Source organism: Hipposideros armiger, unplaced genomic scaffold, assembly GCF_001890085.2.
Source record: "Hipposideros armiger isolate ML-2016 unplaced genomic scaffold, ASM189008v1 scaffold_24, whole genome shotgun sequence".
In the NCBI taxonomy this organism is placed as follows: domain Eukaryota; kingdom Metazoa; phylum Chordata; class Mammalia; order Chiroptera; family Hipposideridae; genus Hipposideros; species Hipposideros armiger.
In genome coordinates this window covers 3,599,003-3,622,681 of record NW_017731374.1, presented here as the reverse complement: position 1 = coordinate 3,622,681, position 23,679 = coordinate 3,599,003, and the positions used below count along the sequence as shown (strand labels likewise).

General features: G+C 44.7%; 1 protein-coding gene across 9 annotated transcripts in view; it reads right to left on the bottom strand.

Annotated features, from left to right (window-relative positions):
• Positions 1-23,679, bottom strand: part of PALM2AKAP2 (PALM2 and AKAP2 fusion) — a 428,602-nt gene that overhangs the window by 28,873 nt on the left and 376,050 nt on the right. The window contains exon 1 of one of the 9 annotated variants that reach the window (XM_019635849.1): positions 7,199-7,323. The exons of the other annotated variants lie outside the window; for them this stretch is intronic. The gene's annotated coding sequence lies outside the window, so the exon portion shown is untranslated. Of the gene's footprint in view, positions 1-7,198; positions 7,324-23,679 lie in introns of those variants that run through there. 9 annotated transcript variants of the gene reach the window in all.

Here is a 23,679-nt window from a genome sequence, read left to right as displayed (position 1 = left end):
CACCATCATTAACGAGTGGTCTTTTATCTTTATAATGAACCAAAGAGGAATGTCCAAGAGTTTTTCCTGTCCTTTTAAAAACATCAACTAAACTTCTTTTGGGGGCCGGCCAAGTGGCTCAGTTGGTTAAGAGCTCGCTCAAGAGTCTGAGCTCTGAGCAACGGCGGTTTGATTCCCGGCCCGAGCTGAGCTGCTGCTGAGCTGCCAACAGGTGGCAGGATGGCTCAGCTAAAAAATAATAATAATAATAATAATAATAATAATAATAATAATAATAATAAATAAAAAAATAAACTTCTTTTGGTAAGGCAATTGTTAGTGACTTCCACATCATTGAGAATTACAGAAAATTTGAATGCCTGAAATACTGGCAGCCATTCAATTTCAAGTAAACTAGGTCAAAATTAGCCCACCCCATGGAAAGCTATTACTGGAATAAACAGACCAACAAAAAGAAATGCATGGTACTGCTAAGGAAAGTCAGATTATCCTTGACCATCCCACCCCTGGCTTCATTTCGTCAATGATTTATTAATAATATTCTTCATGGGAAAAAGTCGAGCTTTCCTTCTATCCCTTTTGGAAGAAAAACAGTAGGAAAATAGTAGGAAGCTGCTGGGACTTAAACATGGCTAAAAATCACTGTTCTACAGAAACACAAAACACTAGAATAAACATGAAAGGAAAGATGGGTAATGTAACATTAAAGGAAGCTAAAAGGCAAATAATTAATTCTATCGTTCGTTTCGTCATTAATCCAGTCATTAAGCACGCAGGAGACTTGTTCTGTAGGGCCATAATGAAACCAGCAGAAACAATGAGCTCCGGGAGACAACACCTTTTTCTTAACAAAAACTGAATTTCCCACACTTCTTAGGAAGCCACAGGTCTATTTTGCAGTTTACTTAGTCTGGTGAGGCGAAGTAAACAGCTTGCCTCTGTTTATCTCCTGTAGATAAGGGTGACTGAGTCTCCCTCCACAGCACTTCCCAAGAACACTTTCTGGCTCCTCACATCAGCACGCCTCTTTGTCCTGGATGCTTCACAGTTCAGTGGTTGACGATATGCCCTGCAAGTTTTTTGTGGTTGTTTTTTTTTTAAACTTACAAATTATACCAGTTCTTTCCAAGGCACACTTTCTGAACTAGCAAAAACTGTTCCAATTCAAAAGTTGAAGTCTGATAATAGCATCCGACAGAATATTTTTGCAGTGTCAAGAAAACTACCTTTAGCTTTCAGTCAGAAACCATGAGTCTATTAGTTATGTCTTCTGTGATGTGTCAAACTAAGATTTTTAAAATGCTCATTAGTGGTTAAAAGCCAAAGCTTGTGGTCCCAGTGCAATATGAGACGGTTCTTTTCCAACACATTAAAAAAAAACGAACAACACTTGGAAAAATACTTAGACACTAGAGAGTGTAAACAGGAGGCTTTCCTTTCTGTTAGTCACACGGGGCTCCTGTTGTGTTCTTTCCATAAATTCAGAAAATTCTTCCTGACAATTCCATCTACTTTAGGCAGCCATAGCTCTAAACCCCGATTAGGGTATTAGTAAGAGATAAACAACTCTGCATTACTGATCCACAGTCACGCATCAGAGGTCCTGAGCTTTTGTAAGGTTAGGGAACAATTTTAACAAAAGAGCCAATTCCTGAGTTCTAGTCTCAGCAGGAAGAATTTACCTTCACACAAGATAGCCTGACCTGATCAAAGCCACCAGCAACTACACCGGGTAAATGGAAATGGGCTGGAAATCCCAGTCTGAATCTGGAGGGCATCTGGACTTGACATCATTAAATGAGGTCTTCTTTAAATTAAACTAACGAATGCTGATTGCTCCCTTTGAAGATGAGAAAACCAGAATTTTCTCCATGTAGTCAGATAACAAGAATCTGTTTCCAGATTCAGATAAAATACATATTCAATAAGTGGACTGCAAAGGCTTTGCTGAAATAAACTATGCCCCAATGCAAAAAACAGAAGATATGAAAGAACCATCAAACTGGACTTTCAAAGGTCAGAGAAAAACTAGGGTGTCAACAGGCCCGTGGGAAATCTTTGCATTGCCCTTGCTCACTCTCCAGGTGGAGCCCTAGCAGCACGACACAGGATACCTGCCAGCCTACTGGCGTCCCACAATAGCTGACAGCTGGTCAGGATGTCTACCATTTACTTTAAAATCCTTGGGCAGAGACAATGTAATAATACAGCTGTGTGTGTCTGAAATTAGTTTAAATTACATTCCAGGGGCAGAGAGCCATCCTCAATGGGAATATAGGCTCCAAGAATGCTCAACCAGGATCTAGTCAGAGATCCCACCCACTCCCCCTCTGTAGGCGGCTGGCTTCCTCCCTCCAGTAGTTAAGCTCTCAGTAACTTCCAAGAGCCCGAGGCGTTGCCGATTGGCATCATTAAGGTGAGAAATGGGTTTTCATCAGTGAAATTGTCCATTAGCATAATGAAATGTTAAGAAATCGGTAACATTGGTAGTGTTCAAATGTGTGCATTAGAGAAGTTCACCACCCTTTCTTGAGCAGGGTATAGAGTGTATAGAGTACAACACCTTTATGGGTATTGCCTGAAGTCTGAGAACTAAACAGCCCTGCGCCCAGCCTTTGGTTCAGGAGACGTTGGTTGTTTACCACATGCTACGTGGTAACAGAATCTGGCCTTTCTAAAATTGCCACATCTGTCTTCACGCAAGGTGGGGTTGGAGCATTCAGAATCTTCGAGAGCTGAGGCTTCTTTGAGGTCACAGGCAATGGGTTTATACCCATTTTTGGAAATGTCTGTTTCTTAAATGTCTGCATGAGCACGAGAATTTGATCCAAGACCTGCTTTTATTATTAACCTGGTGACCAGGTGTTGTCTAAAGCGGCCATTATTTACAAAAAAGTGTTGAATACTTACGCAACACAAAATGGTATGGGTTAATTTACCACATAGGTGCCCATGTCTGGGCAGCTCATGGTCGGTGGTCATGCCCCAGACCTATAACTTCTTCAGTGAAAAGTTTAAGCCAGCCTTGCCCATTGTTTCTTGTGCATCTAGGTTAACACACTTTTGAAATACCAGAAGTAATACCCTCTGAGGGGATGGTAAGTCTGCAAGAGCACATAATCTTGGTAACTATAATATACTGTAATCTAGTCCCCACCTTGCTTTCTCCAATCTTTCTTAGTTCTCTCCTTAATTTCAAATGCATAAAAGAAACTGCAAAACTGCTCTTCTCTGGAGCATTTGAAATCTTGCTCCCAGAATATGTCTTCAGCTTGGCTCAAATAAATGCTTATAAAAATTCTCTACAGGTATGGACGTTTCTTATGTCGACAAGAATGAGGTTTAGAGACTTCGAAGGACTTTTCTGAAGATTGTCTGGCTAGTAATTTTCACAGTCAGGATTTGAAGGCCAGTTTTCCTATCCCAGTACTTCCAAAGGTATTCTTAGTGTGAGAATGATTCCAAAACTACGAGGGGAATCTTAGGAAGGGGGGATGGATTTAAACAGCGTGTACTTGGCTTTCTGGCTGGTAGTTGGCGCCCTTGACTCTCTAGGAGTCACAGAGACTCACGATTTGGCTTCAGAGCTCAATGACCCCTTTCCTCTCTCTATTCAGAATGGGCCAGAGACAGACTCCCTGGAGACTTAGTGTCAGCTTCCTACCTTCTGCTCTACATTTAGGACCCTCCAGCTAGAAATGGTGACTCCCTGCTAGGTCTGGGCACTTGACCCTGTGGACTGGCCTCTGAGGCGGGCACTCTCCTTCCTCTGATGACATCCCAGAGGCAAAATATTAAAATCCCACTTCCCAGTCATTGCAGTGGACACCGTGGAAAAGGGCTGTGACTCCTCAGCACCACAGAGTGCAAAGCCCAGGTGAGATCCTAGAAGCCTGTTTAATATGCACAGAAAATATACCAGGGCCCTGATTCCTGCCCAGCTGGGGCGATGGGCAGTGGTGTGCCCTTTCTTCCCAGGGTACCAGGGCCTGCAGCTGGGTATATCCTGAACAGAAAGAAGAATGCATTTTCCTTAGCAGATCTGGCTGGGCCCAGGGGGACACCAGAAAGGTATCCTTCACTACAAGGACAAGCCAGGAGCTAAAGCTTCTCCTCATGCCCGCTGTGTTCGCAGCTTCCACAGTTGCCCACCACACTCAGGCTGTTATCTCTTGACAATGTCTGTTACCAACTTTGAACTTCTAGGCTCACAGCCTAATTGCACTGTGACCCAAATTACTCAAACACCAGGCTCTTGCTGCACAACAAGGTTTCCATGCTCTGAATAGCCCAGATTACTTGCTCCTAAAGCCACACTATTTAAATTAGAAACCCTGTTCCCCAGGTAATAGGTGACCTGATCCTTTAATCCAGTTATTTTTAAGTTCACCAAAAAACACAAAATCACTTTTGGCCCAGGAATAGGAGCATGACGATGATATAAAACTTCCTCATAGCTGTGAAACCAGATAGCGTCTTTATTTTCCCTTCTTACCCTCCCACTCTCTTTCTTAAGTTGCATTTTTAGTACACAGAGCACAGTTGCTGTCCCAGCAAAGAACGGGCTCCAGGAACCATGCGTGGCTGGCTGTAGGATGGTTCTTACAGGACTCTGAACTTTCTGTCATGAAGGCAATGGAAGGAGGGAGTATAACCTAGAATCTGATAGATGATGCTCAGACACCTGCGACTTTGGTCTGCTGATGTCCATCAGGCTTGGGGGAACCAGGGTACCACTACAAAGACAGGAGGTCTGGGGAAGACAGGCTCCCCAAACCAAGGGAACCTTAGGAAAGTGGTGGGGAACACAGAGCCTGAAGAGCTCAAAGTGCATTCCTGCAAGGATAAGGACACCCTGAGAACCTACAGAGTGACAAGCCCTGTGCCTGGAGCCATGGGAGGCCCCAGGGCTCTGAGATGGTCCCCTCTCTGCAGCAAGGAGCTTACAGCTTTGGAGGGAGAGGACCAATTCACACAAAAGGAGCCAACAGCACAAGGCAGAGGAAGTACTGTAACAGGAACAGAAAAAGAAAATTCCGGTCCTGTTCAATGGTGCGAATTGTGCAGGCTGAAAAGGGTTTACGAAGGAGGCTGGGAGCACCCCCCCCCCTGCTCCTCAGCAGCTGGCCTGCAGCTCCTGTGCCCCCCATCCCGGCTGAAGATGGCAGGCTGGGGACAGGCTGGAGAAGGCGCTGGGATTCGGAGTGGGCCCCTTCCACTGCCCCTGTAAAGACAGAGAGAGCGGGAACGTCTGAGAAGGGCTTGCTTCCTTGGTTTGGCTTCAGGCCTCTGGGCCAGGAAGTGGAGGAGAGAGGTGATAACCTGGGCCACATTCCAGTCCAAGGCAGGCTTTCCTTTTCCACCCCCAGCAGAGCTTCTTCCGGCCTGTAGGACCAAGGCCTGTGTTGATCGTGGGAACCCAGGAGCCTAGTCACTCTCCGAGGAGGACAGAGAACCCCTGGCTACTAGAAGGCAGACTTAGGACCCCAAGCACTGCTGGGTAGTTGCAAGCTAAATTTCGACCAGGCAGGCTCGGGTTAACACTGTGACTCCCCCGCTTCAGGGCACTAGCACTGACAAAGCCTCTTGGTTTCCTTCCCGTCGACCTCCTGCCATGAAGCCATTACAGCTAAGTGTGACTAGGGCAGTTCTAAAAAGAGGTTCTTGTTCCTACAGGCCCAGCGTTTCTTTCCCAGGGCTTCCATGGTATTGGTCAACACAGCAGTCACCACCCTGCTATTCTCGGGTTTATGCCCCAGGTACAGGCTTGAAGGCATGATACAAACACTTTTGGAAACCCTTTTCATCGAAAACAAGGCTCGCCTATGTCTTGGCTCACGCTCCAGGGGAAGGAAAACGGTCCGTTTGTACCGTCATAGAGTCTCCCCAGCACCACAAGCCTGCCTTATTAATAGCATCCCCTTAACCCTGCTAAAAAGTCACCAGCTCAAATGTCAGGCTGCACATCTGGAAAAGGTTACGGTGGTGTTTGATTAACACATTTACAGCTTGGGCTTTCTGTCAAGAAACTGAGGATGGAGTGTGTGATGGGGGGGGGGAGAGGTGGGGAGGGCAGGAAAGGAAGGAAGCTGTGTTGCCTTTCCTGCAGCCACTGGTGAAAGGCGTGTTTCCTTCAGTGACTCCCTGCAAGAGGGGCAGAGAGCTGCTGGGGTGTTTCCAAGTTTCCCCTGCAAGAGGAGAGAGGCTTCATTGCAGCTCCAAGAAAAGTCCAGTTTTGCTTCTTAATGCGATCGATACACTTCGTGCTCTACCAAGGAGTCCTCAGATGCTCTTCTCACCCAAGGCCCTTTTCACTGGGAGACTATTTTACATTATCCAGAATAAACCGACATCAAGGCCGCAGAGGGGACTCGGGCTCCAGCAGCCTGAAATGTTTAGGGTAACTGATGCTGCTGAAAACAAGCAAGCCTAGCTTCTGTTCTTTATAACCTCGCCGTGTTCTTCTTGGTTTTAAAATAGTTCAGGATCTTGGGTTCATGCCTGGCCAACCAGGAATGGAAGAAAGCAAAAGCTGGGGGAGAAAAAAACAGAACAAAACCAAAAACTGGACCCATCAAAAATCCACTATGTTGAGGCAGAGAGCCAGGAGAAAGAAGAAAGCGGTGCCAGATGCTTTTGAGGTTAACTCTTTGTCCACAGATGTACATTCGAACAGAGCTGATGAGGTTCTCCCTCTGTCCCTCTGTCCCCCTGGGTCCTCCATGGCATAGGCACACACAATCCCTAAAAAGCCCTAAGTCACTCCATGAATGTGGCGAGTTCCACAGCATGGAAACAGAAGGCTAGCTGTAAACTAAATCAGTACAAGGCGATAAGTAGAAAACCAGCTACCAGAATTGCTGGGTCACTAGGTTCCATTCTGGAAAAGGACATACACATACACACTCTCTCTTTCACGGACACACTCACGCACCATCTTCAAAGCATTATCTGCCGCAGATGACTGGTGTGTCTTTGCATGCACTGCCTGTGTAGTACACTGGCCCCTTTGCCCTTTAGCATGAAAGCTGGGAATTTCACAGGATTTGCAAAATGACAAGCAAGTGACCAGTCAGAACTCGGCGGCCCACTCTTTCTCTAGTTCCAATTCCACAAAGACTCTGGCATCAAAAAGGAACCCTCTCCTTCCAGATTAGAAAGAAAAGGACAGTAAGATAGGTCAGCAGACTTGGCTTACCCTTCCCAGAGTGTGTACCTCAAACGTCCCCAGTCAGAACTGCCTTGTTTCCAGACAGATTCCTGTGCAGTGGCTCAAGCTGGACAAATTCCTTCCCAGCCTCCGGACTGAAGACGGTGATGTCAGAGCTGGCCCTCCCTCTGCTCCCTAAAAGGCCATTCACACAAAGAAGGACTTTAACCCCCTTCCAAGAGGCCTGGCCCCTCCCTGCTTGGCCAGAGCCTGGAGGGCAGGGGCAGTCCAGCCAGAGGCAGCTCTAGTCTGCTCCCCTGGCGGAGTGGGGAAGGCAAGAGCTTGGTGCTGCTGATATGAACCCTTACTGCTATCATCTTAGAAAGTCAGGCATGGGCCTTGGGTAAGCAGGGAATTCATATCCTGGTGATGCTGAGGTAGCAACAAATGGGAAAGATCCTAAAGATCCAGTTAATCATACTCTGCTTTCTCTTCAGATAGTATAAATCTTTCATCTTTTACTAAAGATCCAGTTAAATGATACCAGGGGTGCCAAAAACATATATATGTGTGTGTGTGTGTGTGTGTGTGTGTGTGTGTGTGTGTGTGTGTGTGTGTATATACACACAAGTAGACACTTTGGTCAAGGTTGCTCAAGCAGTTGTTCACTGTAATCAGAAGTACCAAAAAAATCAGAGGGTGCCAAGAAAAAAATTTTAAGAAAGGAAAACTGTATTAAAATTGTAATAATATATACTGATAACAAAAGATGAATACAAGTCGCGTTTGACTTCTGCAATTACAAGAGGTGCTCAAAGTGGTTACAATCAGCGTCCAGACACTTCTGATGACGGCGAACTACTGCTTGAGCAACGCTGACCTAAGTGTCCACTTGTGTACATTTTTTTGGCACCCCGGAGATATCCCATCTGTGAAGTCATAAATGCTCACTGCAGAAAATTTGGAAAATAAGTTATTCATCCTCCCTCCACTCAGAGGAAAATAGTTAATATTTTATTGCATTCCATGTAGTCTCCTTTTTAGAAACATGTACTTAATAATAGTTGAGACCAGACAGTACATGCAGTTTTGTTGCCAACTTTTTTTTACCTCTTATTATCTCACTTTTCATGTCCTTGAATAGTCTTTGTAAGACATATTTTAAGCGGTTACATTATGTCCCATGCTGAAGTGGGACAGAAGAATTTGGAGTCAGGGTGAGTGCTCTAATTTCAAGGAACGTCTGGGGGGAGTGGCCCCGCTTTCCCATAGCTAACCAGTGTCTTCTGACAACCAGAAAACAGATGCGCATTGGCCTCAGGTAGACATGAGTGTCACAAATATAACCCTCACTCTTTCGCCACAGAATCAGATCCCCGGCACCACACACTAAGGCGGACGGAAGGTTGATGTAAGTCCCCCTGCCTGGGAATTCCAACTGGCTCCCAACACGGCCCCCACACACTCCAGCCACCTTGTCCTCAACTTTGGGTTGACCTAGAAGATTTGGGGCTTAACTTAGGGTCTGGCTGACTAGAAAGTCAGTTAGAATTCTAGGTCCATGCAGGGCCATGAAGAACGCATTCTCTTCAGTAAGATTTTGGAGAGGATAAAGACAACAGATGTACAGTAAAGTGCATAGGAAGAGGACAAATGGCCAAGTAAGGTTCTGTGAGGACAGCTGTTTGGGGACAGTTTGGGAGCAGTCTGTCTTAGTGAAGCAGGCGAGCACCCCAAAACAGGTGGCAGGGCTCCCCTGTGGCCTGCAGGTTGGCCAGGAATGCAGGCCACCTGGGACCCTCCCAAAAACAGAATCCAGGGAAGGAGAAATCAGAGCAAATGGAACCCAGGCAGGCTCTTCTGAAAAGGAAGCTAAAAGTATGCTATTCTTTGCAACTATTTACAACACCTAAACGACATGTGGAATATGCTGAAATGTGTTTAGAAATACGCGGGAGTTTCTCAACGACTGACTTGGTGATGCCAAGTCACCAGGGAGTGCTATGGAAACTGAATTTATGTACCCTTTGGAATAATTGGAATGTTCTGTTGTACAGCCAAAGGCATTTCAAGATGCTACTTAACAGTCTAAAGTAAAATGAGGTGGGGGAAAAAAAAATCACACACCTAGGGTGGCAATGCTCTGGCTCAAGAATGACCACCCAGGGTAGGGCCTTCCACGAAGAGGTGCCTCCAAGCAAGAGGCAAGAGTGGTAGCTGGGACCCACGACACAATCACATCTACCCTCCACACTCGGGAAAGGTTTCTAAAACACTGTTTCAAACCTGCCCTGTTCACGAGAGAAAACGGTGTGTAACTGCAAGTACGCTTATCTAAGAACGAGGCATGCTTCTGACTGGGGTCTCAGATGCTGTGGTCCACTACACACACACACACGTACACACACACACAGACATGCACATGTTATGGGTTGAACTGTATCTCCCCTTCCCCCCCACCCCAACTTCATGTTTAAGTCCTAACACACAGTACCTCAAAATTGTGCCTTTATTGGGAGATCGAGTCTCAAGCAATCAAATTAGTGGTCACTGGGGTTTGGCCTTAATCCAACATGACTAGTGTCCTCATAAAAAGAGGAGATTTAGACAGAGGCCCACCTAGAAGGAAGACAATGTGAAGAGACAGAGAGAAGACAGCCATTTACAGGCCAAGGAGAAGGGAGGTCCTTCCCTACAACCCTCAGAAGGAACCAGCTCTGCTGACGCCTGGTTTTGGCATTTCTAGTCTCCAAACTGTGAGACAACACATTTCTGTGGTTTAAGCCACTCAATGTGTGGTACTTTGTCATGGCAGGACTTGTAGCAAAGTAAGACCCACTCGCACACATACACAAATGCACACATAAGCACATTTACGCACACATATTCGTGCACGCACGCATACAAAAAACACACACAGAAACACATAAGTATACACACTTACACACCTAGGGAAATACCGCCCTCCGGCTGCAAAAATAGAGTGGAGTTTAGAAAAACACTCTGGCAAAGTCACAGGGAGGTACTCCAGAAAAGTGGCTCATACTCAGAGGCAGAGGTAGACATCAAACCTGTCAGGTGGACTTAGGCTGCAAAGCATAAATCAAGCTGCCCCACTGTTCACGGCCGTGGGCTCTCGGGCAGGAATGAGCAGTGGATTCCAGCAGCACACACCTTGCTGCTGTTCCTCCTTTCACTTCGCTTTTGTCTCGTCCCAGACTGAGCTTGGGTTGATTTTTCTGAGTTAATGAAAATAAATTGCCAGGCCAGTTTAATTCTCCCAGTGCTGTAACCTGATCTTCTGTTTAGTCTCTGAGGTTGCCTTGCATTGGGGGACATGAAGCCGTTTTGAAACATGGTCCTGGTGGACTGGGAAGCAACGTGCAATTTGTGAGGCCCAGTAGCTGGGGTCCGGAGGCCATCAGCGCTTTTTTGCAACCATCACTCAAGCAAATATCTACTGCACACCCACTGGGTGTCAGGTCGGTGTTACACACCCTTACATACCTCCCCTATTTACTCCTCCCACCAGCAGCAAAGTGGGGGTTCTCACCCATTCCACAGAGGGGCGGGCCCCAGCCTATGGGTCCAGGCCCTCCCCAGGGTCAGGAATAGAGCTCTGGCTGGAATCCATGAATCCCACCCACAGGGCAGGGCCCTGCCCCTGGGAGCCACGCTGGGCAGGCAGTTCAGGAGGGAGCAGATCCAAGAAGTGTGCCGTGCTAACCCAAAGAATCCAAAGGGAAAAAGTAAAAAGCAAATGCAAGGCAGCAGCAGACTGTCTTTGAAACCATGTGCCGTGCCTGCTGCTATGGGACTTTGGGAAAACCATGTTTCTCTTCTAGGTGTCAGTTTCCTGGTCTGCAAAATGAAGAGAAGCACACTCGGTGAACCTCCCTGGATTCACTTCCTTTCTGCTCCTAATCTGTAATTCTGTGATGTTGGCATGAACCTCACGCAAAGGAGAAACACTGGGTGGTGCTGAGTCTGGTGACGACGAGGGCAGAGCTGAGAGAAAGCGAGCCAGGAAATGGGGGCAGCCGCAGCCTTTGACACCGCGCTTGGTAGTTTTGCCAAGAGAGAGATTTCAAGGGCTCCGGGAAGGAACGCGGCTCTGTCGTAGACATTCCCCTTGTCAGAACGTTATCTCTTTTGAGCGTTATCTTTTGAAGGAGTTTATTCGGTTAAATAAATGTAACCATTTTTGTGCCTTTGTGTGACAGAATGTTCCAAAATGGAACTGTTGAGATCAGCAGGGACTAAGGTGGCAACAGGCAACCTGCAGAGGCTTCAAAAATGGTGAGACCGAGCCTGCTGCCTGGAATTGTCAAGTGGAGAAGTGGGGGAGGCACTGGGAAGGCGCCTCTGCACGCTTTCTAGGGCACAGGGGAGCTGGAGTTTTGTGGCTTTTCAAACTGCTCCGAGGCCCAATCCAAGGCACCCTTGCTAAATGGCCAGCGCCATGGCTTCCCCGCGCCACCACCCCCTCCCTCCCTCCCCAGCTTGCTCTTCTCCAGATCACCTTTCAGTTAGGTCCCTCCTCCTGTCCCATCTCCAAGACTCCACTTCTCAGCATGGAGCCAGGTCTTTAAAGCAATTTGCGCTTAGATGTGAATTTCATGGGAATATTTACAATTTAAAATAGGAGCTTGTTTACTCAAAGGAATCCCTAATGGGGTAAAAGTGTGGGGACCTAAGACAAATACCCAGCCCTAATTTACTGAGGGAAGACCGATGAGAAAGGAACCCAGCAGTGGCTTTTAGGACAGCGAGACTCACAGCAACTCCCTGGTGTTCGAGAGTCCAGGACCCCTGACAGCCACCAAGCAGGGAGTTAGGAGGAACATACACAGATGTATGGACCACCCAGCTGTGTCTGTGCCATGGTCTCATTTATTCCCATTAAGAAACATCATGCTACAGAAACAGAAATAGTTCACCAACTTCCTACCCTTCCCACTGTACCCTGCCATCTCCCTGCGCACCCCTTGTCTCCAATACTGCTCATAAAGCAGGCTTTGGGAGGGAGGGGAATCTGGAACCCTAATATATGGTATGTTTATTCCAGACCCTGATGAAGCCAGTGGTGATCTTGTAAGAGAAAGGGGCTGAAAGCCTGATGCAGTGCCCCACATGTACCCCACTTCTGCCTTGAGTCTGTTGTGAGTCTGCCAATGATCTTAGACTCAAAAGGTCCCTCTGCTCGCTTCCTCAGATACTACACTCGTATTATCTTTTGCAGGAATATCGGTGCCATCGTGGTGCATCATGGAGAGCAAAGCTTTAGAAAAAATGCATTGCCATCAGGGACAGAGAGTTGACACAAAAACACATATAAATTATTCTCAGACATACAAAAAGATTCCCAATCCCATTCATATAAAAGAAAGGCAAAATTAAATTATAAGTTTTCCACCAATAAAATTAGCTATCAGTATGGGAGGAAACAGGTACCTGTATCCAACTCCATGAAATTGCACGGTATAAGTATCCAGCTTTAAAATATACAGCATCTTTGACCCAGTAATTCTACCTTCAAGAATTTATACTCAGATATAGTGGCACATGTATACAGTGACCTATATCCAAGAATCTCCAATGCCATATCGCTTGCAGTAATAAAAGGCTACAAATAACCTAAGAAGGGACGGGACTATCATAACATGGAATATTATGCAACCTTTAAGAGAACAGTGCGGCTCCCAGCTCTGTGAGAATTTATACAGAACAGTCTCAAAGATCTACTGTTAAGTGACAAGTGGTCACTTATATACATGGTATATAGTATATATACTATGCTACTTTTGTTGTTAAAAAAAGTGAATCTATATATATTGGGTTGTCAGAAAAGTCATGACGTATTTTTTTCTATGTTTTTCGCTGCAAAAATGCATCATGACTTTTCCAACAACCCAATATATATATATATCCTGAAAGTATAAATGAGAAACAGATAGCAATGGTTTTCTCTGAAATGGGGCAGGGGGTGGGGGATAGACATCAGAGGTGGTAGACTTCTTTTCACTGTGTCCTTTTCTACACCTTTTGAATTTTCAACCATGTGAATATTAACTCATGAAGAAAGAGGTACGTAAAAATATAAATAGTAAGGCAGATAGATGGGCAAGAAGTAAAAGGAAATATGATAGGAGAATAGACACCTGGAGGAGACTGAATCTCTGTCTCAAAGCCGAGGGCATCATTTGTATACATATTATTGGGAAGAATCACATCCACATATTAACTGTGGTTAACCGGTGGTTAACCGCCGGAGAATGGAGGAAACTCAACGTTGAAGGGAGGATGAAAAGCTGAAGTGAAGCCTATAAGTTTTATATTACAAAGGTTTGCATTACTGAGCATGTATAGCTTTTGTAATTAGAAAGGCAATACTTGAAAGTAATCATGCATAAATAAATAAGTTACAAAGTTGAGCTTTAAATATACATAGATTTTTAAAAGACCAAAGCTTGTCTACTTGTTAAGTATTGCAATGCCACAATCTCCGTTTTCTATCGACATAATGAGTCGTGAGGCCTTTACTCAGCTATGATAAACAAACGGATATCACAACGTGGCCTTCTCTGGAGGAAGTTGTGCTTTCTTGTCATATATCATACTTCTAGGAGCCGGCTTTCACTCTCAATTGGATGATAATATAATCTTCCTGTTTCAAAGATATGTAACTGACTTGCTGCTATATATAGATATTTTCCTTCGGGGAGCTGTCTATTCCCGAAAAGTTGTGAAACACTCTGGGAGTAATGAAATTCCTCTTTGGGAGTCAAATGTCATAGAATTTCATACACTATGTCATAGGAAAACCCCATTGAAAAGTTAATCAAGGTCTGATCTGTCGAGTAGAGAAAAAAAAGGGAGGCTGACTTTATAATGCTAAATAGTCATTTTTTGCTCCATTCAACTTATATGTGCAGATGGGTTAATCTCATTACCTTCCTGTGCACCTATCATATAGACAGACAGACAGACAGACACACACACACACACACACACACACACACACACACACACAAATAGGGACTCAGTAAATTGGAGTATTTTAAAGCTTTGAGTAAACTTTTAAAAATAATATTTTTGGTTTGCTAAACTGGTCTTCTGTAAGCAAAGCCACCATGTCTTTTACTAACGTTTAAAGCAAATGCTGGGGGGAGGGTTGGGGGATGGACAATAACTCTTCACTGAGGTGATCCCAACCCTAATGCCAATTCTGCCTTGGGATCCATCCCTTCTGTCACCCTGTTCCCAGCCCTTGGGTTGGGCCTGAGTTGCTGAGGTCAGTGAGAGGACTTAGCACAGAGCTGAGACCCCTTATAGATTCACTCAGCAAGCTCTTCCTTGTTTAAAGTCAGGAGGTGTTAAACGGCAAGCCTTCATATCCCCAAGACAGTGGTCACAATTCTGGGGAAGAAAGAAAAGCCCAACAATCTAGAGGTGCTTTTGAAATGAAATACCTGATGAGCACTAAGAAAACTCAACCAAAGGACCTACCACTTACCAACAGGAAAAAGATTTGATCCTATTGAATCAGCTACTGATGGATCGCAAAGGAACTGCTGGAAGGCTCTAGAAGGTTTAGATGGCCATCCACAGGACAGGTCTCATCGTCATGGGTACTAGTGTCACCATGAACTGCCACTCACTCTGGAAACCCATGAATGGCCTTCTCTTAAGTTTCTTCAAAAGCACAAAGATATGTGAAGCCAGACTGTGCAGCAGACAAAACTCTGACATGCTCTGGCAGAAAAAAAGTCCAGGAAAGTCCAGATGGTCAATCTGAGAGTCCTGCTCTGCCAGGACTAAGTGGCAATTTTGGATCAGAACATGTGCTGGAGGCACCGCCCGGTGAACAGCAGGGTATGGAGGGCAGCCAAGGGGCAGTGAAGGCTCAAGCCAGGCCCACCCAGATTTTCTGACTCCCATCTCATGTACCAAACTGATGCCACTGTTGACATGGGATTTTGAGCCTGCTTTCAGAGGTACGTTGTGGTTTCAACTAAGAGAAACTTGCCCTTGACCCTGAGGACCTGACTCTGGTTCTGCTCCACAACTGTGCATTAGCCAGAACCAGGGGAGCACATGGAATCACCCCTCTCTTGCCCACTGCTCTGGTCTCTCCCAGTTCTGTCCTGGGCCTGCTCTGCTGGACCATATCGGAGAAAAGTTTGGGCAGACCAGCTCTGGGGGCAGTTGAGGGCTGGTCACCTGCTTCCGTCTACTGCTTTTGTGGTTCTGAATTCCAGGAAGGAACCTCTGCAGGAGAAGGAAAACATGGAATTTCTCCATCCTCTAAGGGGATGCATGATAAGCATAAGCCAGCAGTAAGATGGGGTGCAGGGGGAGTCATGGGAGGGTACTTGGCTTCATGCAAAGAAATGTGCTCGGTTCCCTTTGCTTCAAGCCAACAGAACCCGACCACTGCTGCCTGTCTCATTTATGAGTAATCTCTATGCCCGACTGTGCAATGCTAGGAGCAGAGCACTATGGTTGGGAGCCATACACTGATTATGAAAACAGGATCAAGCCTGAGGACCAGTAACACGGAAGAGGTTGCCATTTGCTTGCACAGCCTCGGCTTCATCCTGTTTACCCTCCAGAGGCCCCCTTTGATCTAGTGGCCGACTGCTGCTAAGCATTTTGCTGCTGTGGTTTTAAGGCCCTTGTGTTATTCTCCATTTATTTGTGTGTGCTAAGGTGATCCAGTGGGAGGAACATGAATCTGGAGAAAAGGTCAGGGTTGGAATCCACCGGTGTCACAAACTGACTGTGTAATGCTTGTGCAAGAGATGTTCTCCTCTCAAACTCAGGGTTCCTCATCTGTTAAATGTGTGTAATTCCTGTTGGAGGTGGAACAGTGTCCCCTCCAAAATTCATGCCTACTTGGAACCTCAGTATGTGACCTTATTTGGAAATAGGGTCTTTGCAAATGCAATTAGTTAAGATGAGGTCATACGGGATTAAGGTGGGCCTAAATGCAACGATGGGTGTCCCTATAAGATGAAAGGACACACAGAGATAGACACCGAGGACCACTCCAGGTGAAGACACTGACAGAAATTGGAGTGATTCATCCACAAGTCAAGGAGCGCCAAGGATTGTTGGCAGCCACCAGAAGCTAGGAGAGAGGCATGAAACAGATTCTCCCTGAGAGCCTCCAGGAGGAACCGACCCTGCCATCCCTAATTTCAGACCTCTGGCCTCAACTGTGCCAGATATTATATAGAAAATATTATATAGAAAATATATATAAAATATATATATATAAAACAATTTCTATTGTTGTAAGCCACTAAGTTTGTGGCAATGTGCTATAGCAGCAATAGGAAACACACCTGCCTTCGAAGGCTGTTAGGAAGATTACCTAAGAGATAGCACATGTGAAAGCAACTGACCTGATGACTGGGAGATGGTAGACCCCCACACAAGGCAGGTGGCTCTTGTTTTCTCCTCTGGCAGCATGCCAATTAACAGGCTCTTTCAAGTCTTGTCAGAGGTGGGTGGTCCCACAGTATTTGTGATTTTTAAAACTTGTGGACAAAACAGGAAGAGTCAAGAAATGCCACTGCTCAGGCTGCAATGGCGGCAGGCATGGATATTGTGGTCCACAGAAGCCAGTTTGCAAAGGCTGAAGCTGCAAAGTCCTGGAGTTGGCAATGAATATGCAACCATGTCAAACTGGAGAAGGGACACAGGGGCCCCAAGACCTTGAAGGTGTTGTCTGGAGTCAATAATTAGGTGACCATAACCTTATAGTGAGCATTTATGATATGCCAGGCATTGAACGAAATGATTTTAATACACAATCACATTTATTTCTCATAATCAACCTTTGAAGCCAGTGCTCTTAATCATACAGCTCAGGAAACTGAGATTCACAGTTTTTAGTGACTTGCCTCAAGGCATTCAGCAGTAAGTGGTAAAACTGGGGGTGAGCAGAGGCCGCCTGTCCCAGGGTCTTTAACCACCATCTTGCCTCTTGTAGATACAGAAGTAGAAGCTGAAACAATCTAGACTAGAGGCTTATCAAACAAGAAAGATTAACTCCAAGATTCTTCGTCTACTTTACCACATTGTCTAAATGGATCCTAGAACTCCTCAGCCATGTACCAATTTTCTTCACAGGAAATAGAATTGGCATGGATGACATTGTTCACAATTATTAATTGAACATTACCATGTGTAGGCATTTCACTATGCCCTTCCCATACATTATCTCAATAAATCCACACAGCAACACCTTGGAGGAGAGTTTAATCTCTATTTTGCAGATGAAGACATTGCAAAATATACTCTCCGAGTTTAAGTAATCTACTCAAGAACCCAAGTGGAAGTGACAGAGTTGAGATCTAAGCTCTGGCTTGTCCAGCAGCAAAGTCCACTGTAAAGAAGCAAATCCTGGCATCTTTTTTGCTTTCCCAAGACACAAGATGAGCCACAGCTCATTGAATCGAGGAATTCACTTTGAGCTCTTAGCTGTATCTGAAAAAGCTGTGTCTGCTCCCACTTCAGATGTTTGGAGTTCTCTAAATGCTCCAGGTGAGTGACTTTCTCTTCACCTGAGTGGTTGGAATTCTCTAGATAATGTTTGGCCACTCCCAAGAATGTCTGTCTTGTATGCAGTTTCGATCACAATAGCAGGGGTCTCAGAGCAGCTAGCCCATTCCAGACATGGCCCCCTCCCCAAACAAGCATGGCAGAAGGTGGGGGTGAAAGAACAGGAAGTAACAGGAACTGCATGCGCGCAGGTGGGGGGTTTCAAAGCCACAGGACCACAACCAACAAGCATCTCAAGCTGTGAGATGTTAAAAGGCGGCTGGAACCAAAAGGTTGACTCCAGTCAAGATGTGCTGTTGTATTCTAAAACACTAAACCTCCAATTTTTTCCCCTAAGTTTTCTGTGAGCACATCTTATGAAAAATGCAAACTATAAACCCAAGCCAAGCTCCCTGCATTGGTGACTTCATGCTGAGCCTCAGAATTAGTGCAGATGTGAAAACTTCTGTATCTCATCTTATCAAGACAGTTGGCCATTGGAAGATGGACAAGGGAGCGAGGACAAGGCTTTAACTGCAAAGACTGGGTACTACAAGGGATTTCTCAGCCCATTACTAAATCAACTCCCTCAATATCACCGTGCAATGCTGAAATACATAAGTTAGCATGTTTTCCTTGCAGTAATGTGGTTAAACCTCTTATGAAAAGCACTCTTTAAAATCACTTCTTCACTTCACTGACCAATTCATGCTTAACAAATTATGTGTTAAGCCAATTAATTTCAGAGTTGGGATATAAACGAAAACCCAAGAGAACATGAGATGTTTAAAACACGGAGCCCGATTAGATTCAAATATCCAGCTTGTCTTACTTATCCTGGATCACATCCTCTGCAATATTTAAGAATTCAGGAACATAAATGCGGCAACACAATCACTTCTGGGACCAGAAGTCCCAGGGAAGCAGAGCTGGGCTGGCACCCCCATTAGTAGAGGCCTCTCCTTGTCCCCAGCCTCACCTTTCCTTGACCTACCTACAGCTTAACAATAGCTCATCCCCTTGTGGCTTAAATTCGGAATGTCCCCTGTTTTAGAAAACTACCCTGAAACTTATGATTACTACCTTAGGCTTATTGATCACAATCTCAATGGTCTACCAGGCTAACTCTATCATTGTTCCTGGGTTGCTGACTCCACCACAGAATCACGTAGCCGGAGGCGAGGCTCCATGCAGACCCCAGGAACCCTCACGTAGCCTCTGGAGGAATGCCCAGATTTTCCCTTAAAAACTCCAAGCCGGTCTGAGACTGTGAAGGCACTTTTTGGAGGTGTTAACCTGCTGCCCTCTCAGACCACCGGTGCTTTGATAATAAATGCTTATTCTATGACCCAACTCCTGTGTGGATCTATTGGCTGAGCAGACCAGGCAGCACGAGCCCCGGACTCACTGGCCTCCGGTTTCACCATGAGTATAGGAAGTCAGGTATGTGGTCCAGGAAGAGGTCCCCAGTCTCTGATCTGAACCCCGCTAACCCCAATGGATGCTCTAGATCAAGGGGGGCCACTGTGGCTTGCTCTGGGTCATCTTTCCCCCACCAAAGCTGGGCACAGACATTTCCTGAGGGCCTGTAACTCGCTAAGCAGACTGTACACCTTGCTAAGCTCTGCCTAGGGCGCCACACAGAAACCAAAAAACATACCATGGTGCCTGACACCTAGCCCCTCAGTAAACATCGCTTGGACTGCTTTTTTAAAAGAAACTCTTGACTCTGGAATTAAGGGCCTGACGCCTTTTCCAAACCTGAACTATTATTTCGCTGTCTGTCCCCTTGCTGACCCCTTCACCTTGGCAAGCCCTGGAAAGCCCAGGTCAAACCTGTTCCCCCCACCCCATCCCAAATTTCCTGGTGTAAGAACTCAGCAGAATTAACTGCTCTATCACCATCCTTCCAGAGGGTTTACCCAATTATTGTTGGGGCTCCCTGAGGGCAGCCTTTGCATTAATATACTTAATACACTTTTGGGAACTGGAAGGCTTCTAGGGCAGCTACTCATCTGTCATTGTCTCTCAAGGACTATCATCACAGCCCTCCTTCCTAGGGGCTGGGGACTTCACTAAGAGTATTCTGTGTTCCCCAGAGGGCTTTCATTACCTCAGCCTGAAACATGACCTCTCAACCTCCAAGGTTTCTGAAGCTTTAATAACAGGCCACCCCGCTGCTGAAATTTTCCCTCCAAGGGACCGGCTTCATCCAAAGATTAAATAGTATTTAAAAATTTGAGTGTTTGAATTTCATGAAAACATAAACTCCACATTAATATTTCTCCTGGCATTACAAACTCTGAAATCTGTCAACGTTTAACTTCTCAAAAAAAGGAAAAAACCATTTTGGAACATGGTTTTTATATACCTTTTTAAAAATTGTGGTAAAACATATACAACATAAAAGTTGCCATTTTTACCATTTTAATTGTACAATGCAGTTTGGCTATTAACTACACTCACAATGTAATGATCACAATTTCTAAAAAAGTTTTTCATCACCCCAAACAGAATACCCATTAAGCAATATAGGGCAAAATTTTTAAAACATTCTATGAAGCTAATGAAGAATGAAACAGAATCTAGGTAGACAGATTACATCTTTGTAGCAAATATAGAGGGGAAATAGACTAGAAGAAAATAAAATAATAATTGATTATATTAGTGGACTGGAATAACTCTCTTAATTTACTTTCTAAATTTTTGGCAATTAATTTTTTTATATTCCGGTTTTGGTCTCATTAAGCATACTAGAAAACTAAAGGCATACTGGAAAACAATATGAAATAGCTTGACTTATGAAATTAATATTTTCCTGAAAAATGGTATGTAAATTAACACTAGAGTTTATCAGTATCTGAATGTCAAGGAAAAAACTTTATTTTCACTTTCAAATCTCAAGCACACAATTACAGATTTACCACATCTGTATTGTGTATTTCACAATTTTGCAAATACTGTTATCGTAAAAATAAATGGTCCTGCTTATTTTTTTGTAAAAAGCAAAAAACAAAAAACAAAAAAATCTGGCAATCTAATAGTATTAGGAGCAATTCCTGAAGGAATTAATATGGTAACTTGTTTGGAAAGGAAAACGTCATATCTATCCCAGCCTCAAGTGATCTAAGACCCAATTACTAGAGAGACTTTAAAAACAAACCAAATAACTAGAATAGGTCTGCACTTTTGTCACCCTCTGCCTAGGGGAAGATTAAACCTTTGCATAAGAATACAGCTCAGATAAATGTCAATCAGTGGTTAACAGCACAGAGATAATCCCTTCCTCCAAAAGTCTGTTTTCAACTTAACCTTCCGTTCGGTTAATTGATGAGTTATCTTCCATTAGGAGTGCCTTGCACATCAAAGCACTGTTTGGGAACAGAGCAAAGCCAACTGGAAAGAGGGAGGCTCTTTACCCCTCAGGGCTAATTGCTGGAATTGAATATTTCCTAATGGAGATAGCAGCTTTCAGTTTAATAAACAAACCATTTGTTTGAGAACTGAATGGCTGTCCAATTTCTAGACTGTGGATGGATGTCTGTGTGTACCTGCTTGGGCACAGACACACAAAGCAACATAAGCCTCTGTCCTGCAAGCCTCTTACACCCATTCCTGGCCGGTGTGCTCCCTGCTTCCTCGCCTATACAGCTGCACCTCAGACCAGCACAGAGGCCCCCAGCACACGTGGAGTCCTGAAAGCACGCTAGGACACAAGCACTGAGCACCTATTGCCTCTCTCTTGGCAATAACACCCTCCTTCAGCGCACACCCACCAAGGCTTCTCTTCTGCCCACCTAGAAGACAACACCACCACAGCCTTAGAGGTGCCCCCAGCAATAATGCCAACAGGAGTCTTGAGATACTTTGAAGTAAATCTTTCCCCTTTCAGCCAGAGCTGCTCCTCTGGGGTTAAAATCTTCTTCCTGTCAGCCACCACTGCACACAGCTCTCAGGTCTCCTCCTCGGCCAACTCTTCGTGGTCAACGATAAACTCTCATTGCCTACGTGTGGGAGCTGCGACCTTGTTGAGACCAGGGTAGTTCCATATGGGGTCTCCACCTCAGAAACAACTAACCTGATGGACCCAAGGTTTTCATCTTCAATAAAAATCCCCCGAAACCATGTTTACCAAAAAAGCACTCTAGTCAATGCAAAAATATGCAGATGTAGTCACTTGATGATTTCTAAAATAACTAAGGCTGTTGTCAACCTGGACTGCTTTGCTTTATTAAGCAGAGGTTCTGACAGCATTACACAAAAAGCTTTGGAATGAAAACCACACAGACTACTGTACAGAATTAACTAGCTGAGGGAGCTTGCAAGTCTAAACGGATACTTGCAATAATGTTAGTTCCTCCTGGATTTGCTTGCCGATAAATGTTATGCCCACCCCCATGTAAGAAAAAAATACTGAGACCAACTACCCTACAGTAATAAGCAATGAACTATAGCAGGACTTAGGCATCTCATTAACTCTGCAGGTCAGCACCAATGAACACGACGATAGGATGAAAAGGGCCAAATATCAGGGGTTGTAAACACACTAATTTGTAGCCACCAATTGGACATTACTAAAAACACCTCATTATTTCTTCAATGACATCTGCAGTACCTATGCCCATGTGGATAAGTAACCAGAGTCCTTTAAAACAACCACCACCTACTGTCAATGACAAAACCTCCCTGAGCCAGAAAAACAAGGGGCTTCCATCAAATGCATTGAAATTAATTCAGTTTTTCAATTCAGTTCCTAAGTAGGATAGCAATAATGTAAACATTTAGATGCTATAATGGAACTATTAGCATAGACTATTGCTTTTGCATAGGAGCTAAAATGCAAGCATTTACATCACAAATTCATTCTGTGTGCCCACTTCTAGTATAATAAACCCAAGGGTTTTCCTGCAAGCCAATCTTAAAAGAAGACACAGATCTGTGCCTACTTAAGCTTCTGATTTATTAACCTTGAAGGTAAAACTCTTCAGAAGACTAACCTGTCCAAGGTATATGGAGCCCTGCCTGAATGTACAGCCTAGAAAGGTGTCTAGCACTGCGCCTTCTGTCATCTTTATTTTTCTTCCTGTAGAACAGGGATGCTGTGTGCAATGACACCACATCTAATCTAAGAGGTAATATCACTAACCTGAGCAAGTTTATCAATCTCTCAACTAATATCTCAATCTGGGGGTTTGAGTTCTAGACATAAAGGGCTGACACAGTCTCAGGACACACATAGTACACCTGCTACCATTTGGCACTTCTGAACCACTAGGAAGATAGGGTCAATACTTTGACAATTTCAACAGCAGCCTTACAAGAGAGCTTGGAACTATCATCCTTAATATTTCAGAGACAAACACACAAAGACGCATAATTCCAGGCTCAAAATACTCTAATCAAGTGCAAAACTCTCAAGTAAGTCCAGGTTTTACGCACATTACAACAAAGCGGAGGAATCAGGTTTAAAAACTGGTTTCATTCCACATCTGTGAGCTTTGGCAGTGCTCTATCTCGATTCTGCCTTCTTGGAATTCCTAAGGGGGTCCATTCTGCTCATCCCAAATATTCAGGTCTAAGGCGTTTCCAGGCCATTGGAGCTGATAAGCCAAGGCTTTACACCAGCTATAAAAACCACCCTTCAGGACTTGATATGACTGAGGCCTCAGAGGTATGGATGCTTATTTTTCAAGTTACTGGAACACAAGCAGATTAATCGTTAACTGTTTTTTACCACGAGTTTTTACAAAAACACAGACTCAAGATTGAAGAATTGCACTGAGGGCAGCTTCAAGTGAAGAGTCTATTTGTGCTGTGGGAGGAATCTTAAACATTACCAAATCTGGGCCTGTTTCAACTTAAATCTCAATTTGTTTGGGGCTAAACATCTGAAACCCAAACAAAACTCTGGACAGAGTTCAGTTTGACACTGAACTTAACTCAAAATACTATGACAACTTACTCCCTCTCCCCGCCCC